Here is a 3,859-nt window from a genome sequence, read left to right as displayed (position 1 = left end):
TTTTTTTCATGTCACATACAAATTGATAGCACATTACATATTGAAAGACTGTGTTTGCAAAACTTGTTAACCAATTATTGTTTAAGCTATCAGAAACAAGCAGAACCATCAAAGTATCTGCAGATCTAAATAATCATATGTAGGGGCTTTTTTCAGATGCTTGCTATGTTTACAAGCTGTTTTTTGGAATGAAAATACTTACATTAATTTGAACTCTTAACACTTAGAAATAGTAATTTAATATAAATTGACCAGAACTTGAAAAATACTTCACCACACGGTATGAAGCAAAACAACAGAAGCCCCGAACAATTATTCTCCCTGAGTTACCGTCTTCTGCCATTTTGGAGAGTACCCCAGAACGTAATCAACATAATCATCATTGTTTACATTCAGCATGTGCGCGATTACGATTACGATTCCTCTAAAAAACTGTTTATTTGGGCATGAAGCCTCTCCTCCACTGACATCCATAAAAAAAGCAGCCTCTGGTCTCCTTTCCCATGTACTGCCAGACCGGAAGCGTTAGCATTAGCCGTTACACTTTTTTTGCTAAAGGTTGCAGGCTTGCCTTCTAGTGGCTTTGGCCTTAGTAATCCTAAAGACATTGATTAGCTTGTTCAGGTGTGTCTGATTACGGCTAGAGCTAAACTCTGCAGGACAGCGGCACTCCAGACCAGGACCGACGTTGCCTATCCCTGCTCCAGACACTTGATTGGACTGACATATGTAGTTCTCTATTAAAAATCTTTGGTTACTTCAGTGAACTCTTTGATGTTATTATTACTGAATGACGACTCTATGGCCCTGTCCCAAATCGGACCCTAAATCCTTGCGGTCTTCCAATTGTGCACAAACATCTACATTAAAGACCTGGACTATAGTGACTGAGGAGAACTCAACATCTCAATCACAAATCAAAGACCTGAACTCAGAGTGAACACAGTTGACTTCTCCTGCCCTCCCCACCACCTGTGTGTATGTACCTTTGACATATAAGTCTGACATACCATAAAACATTTGATCATTTGTGTGTGTGTACTTGTTTATGCTACCAAATGTCCCCACAAGGATAGTAAAACCTACAATTTTTGACAGACTTTTGGGACAGACTTGTGGTCTCCACAAGGGAAGAAAATTATTAAAAAGAGTAAACGATGTTTATCTGAAAGTGTAACAATGCAAACAGGTTTTCTGTAAGGGGTAGGTTTAGGGTTAGGGGATAAAAAATGATCGTTTGACCAGTATAAAAGTAATAGAAGTCTATGGAAAGTCCCCACAATCCACAGAAACAAACATGCGTGTGTGTGTGTTTTTACCTGCTGCATAATATGTGCTCGTTTGAAAAGAGACTGCAGGGTTAAGTGGGGTGGGAGAGGGATTAAAATAAAAAAATAAAATAATTATATTATATTATGTTCACTTCATAACATTTTATGCTGCATTTCATGTTATTTTTATATTTTACTTAAATTAACAAAGGCATATGGTATTGAATGTCACATGTCGTCAAATAAATAAATAAATGAATAGACAGACAGACAGAAAGATAGATTTGATATATTTTATATTATATTTAAATATAATAGATTTAGATTTTATATTATATCTCGTTTTATACATTTTATGCTGCATTTCATGTTATTTTTATATTTTACTTAAATTAACAAAGGCATATGGTATTGAATGTCACATGTCGTCAAATAAATAAATAAATGAATAGACAGACAGACAGACAGACAGACAGAAAGATAGATTTTATATATTTTATATTATATTTAAATATAATAGATTTAGATTTTATATTATATCTCGTTTTATATCTATTTATTATTTCTTACAACATTCCGTGATTAAATTAAAGTTCAATACTTTTTTTGTACGCGAAGCTTTATAAATTAACGTTCAGAATCTGTGTAAGTGGAGGAGACTTTTATTATTGCTCCTTATTTGTACCCTTGGTGAATGACCCTGCAGCGCTCAGGTTGATTAACCCGGAAGTACCCACGCGGCACTCCGTCCGGTTCTGCGGGCTCAAGGGGAGAAACGCTGAAGCACCATGGCTCTGTTCTAATCGCGTTTATTAAGAGAAGTGTGATCAATTTACCGGCAATCCGTCACCATCCGCGCCTTAAAAATGGACCTCCAGTCAAGAGGCTTGTCCTGGGGGCATCAACTTTGTCAGTAGTAACATCTGGAAACTGTATTTATTATTTTTTTCCCCCCATACTGTCACTTTTTCTCGCCTTTGCACGCTACATGGGATTTAAACCTAAAGTGTCAGCAGCTAGCCAACACTTCTCACTTGATTAACCCAAATATCCCTGTGGAAACCAAGACGCCCTCTGTTAGTAACAAAAAAAACAAACTTTCAAGAAACACGTTGACGAAGTCTTGCCCTCAAGTTTTCCCATTTGTCTGCGGCGCCGGGTGAGTAATCCTACTGTCTATGCTAACTTTGATAGCCGCGTTTAAACCGATAATCGCAGGGGCCAAGCGGGCCTAGATTGATCCTCACGACGGGTTTAATGTTGATGTGTGCTCACGTATCAAACATTTTCTTCATAAAACGCTTTTCTTTTAACTTGTCACTGATTATTTTCCCAATGTCCCTCCCTAATAAGCCGGTTATGTGTTTCTGGGGCTTTATTTCCCAGCACTTCGCTTTTTACGGTTTCACACATTCATATTGCTCATATTTCTGGGAGTCGGTCATCTGAAATTTGGGGAACATATAACCTCGGCACAGTTTTGTCCCGTCCCGTTGAGGTTTCCATGGCCTATGGACCGTGGATGGCTTGTTCTCTGGTGTTTGAGGAGCGTTTGTGACCGTTAAATGTCTCATGTGACGCGTCGAAGGAATGTCGGCACGCGGACGCTATAATAAGTTTGACCGATTTTTTTCCCCTCAACACTCGATTTTACCGATGTTTTACATACGATACTGTAAACGAACCGGAGCGTCGATCTCACTGACCGTCGGCTTTCACCATGTCATTGATTTAGAGGGGGGTAGCTAACTAGCTAGTGCGGTGAAATCGACACTTCCCTTCACATTTGCTTTGGGCCCGGCTTGAGTTTATAGTTTTCTCAGATGGTTGTCGAGGTGGGTTTTCGTCAGATGGCGTGTGGAGGTCGTTAAATCTTGGTTCGGGAATAAAACTATGTTTTTATGGTATGGAAAGTGGAGTGGATCTGAACGTGTCAGTGCCATATGCAGGCTAGCGCTGTTCGCCACACCGGCTGTGCATCATGGCTGCGCTGTGACACGTCTGTAGGAGCAGATCGCTGCTTTCCTCACACTTCTGGGAACCCAGTGTGCACAAAACTCAACATTTGGAAAATGTTACCCTAGTGGTTTCTCTCTTTTTTTTTTTTTTTAGCTCTACCTATTTGTTTTGCAATGAGTTAAAATCAATTTGGATGTAGGAGTTTCAGTATATGAAGGATTTTATAATTAATCAGCCTGGTTCGTTAATTTATTTCCTCGTGGCTCCGTCATATGAACGACCATAGTGGGTTTAGTTGCTTAAAGGTGTAGTTAAACCTCAAAATTAACTTTTCCATTGTGTATTCACCCACTTTCTTCTGTGGAAAACAAAATGTAATACAGATTGACAGTTTCAGTTACACATTACTTTCATTGTGTGGAAAAAAGATGAAGTGGATGGTGAATGTGTAACATCTAATTTTGTGTTATGCAAAAGAAAGTAATTTGAAGGTAATGGTTGATGCAGAGAGTTAGTCAAGTGTGTGTGTGTGTGTTTTATTTATATATATATATATAAAATAGTTTATGTACTTTTAATATAAAATGAGAATTATTATTATTTTATGCTAATTATATAAACATCTTTTA

At 38.1% G+C, this 3,859-nt stretch overlaps 1 protein-coding gene across 13 annotated transcripts in view; it reads left to right on the top strand.

Moving 5' to 3' along the window:
• Positions 1-1,952: 1,952 nt before the first annotated feature.
• eif4g1a (eukaryotic translation initiation factor 4 gamma, 1a) overlaps positions 1,953-3,859 on the top strand; it is a 48,786-nt gene continuing 46,879 nt past the window's right edge. For 7 of the 13 annotated variants that reach the window (XM_016248137.1, XM_016248129.1, XM_016248127.1 and 4 more), the window contains exon 1: positions 1,953-2,430. The gene's annotated coding sequence lies outside the window, so the exon portion shown is untranslated. The remainder of the gene's footprint in view (positions 2,431-3,859) is intronic. The other 6 variants (XM_016248138.1, XM_016248131.1, XM_016248136.1 and 3 more) reach the window with 1 other exon arrangement.

Source organism: Sinocyclocheilus grahami, unplaced genomic scaffold, assembly GCF_001515645.1.
Source record: "Sinocyclocheilus grahami isolate Dianchi unplaced genomic scaffold, SAMN03320097.WGS_v1.1 scaffold866.1, whole genome shotgun sequence".
NCBI classification, from domain to species: domain Eukaryota; kingdom Metazoa; phylum Chordata; class Actinopteri; order Cypriniformes; family Cyprinidae; genus Sinocyclocheilus; species Sinocyclocheilus grahami.
Note: the sequence above shows the minus strand (reverse complement) of the source record. Positions and strands in the feature narration are given on the sequence as shown.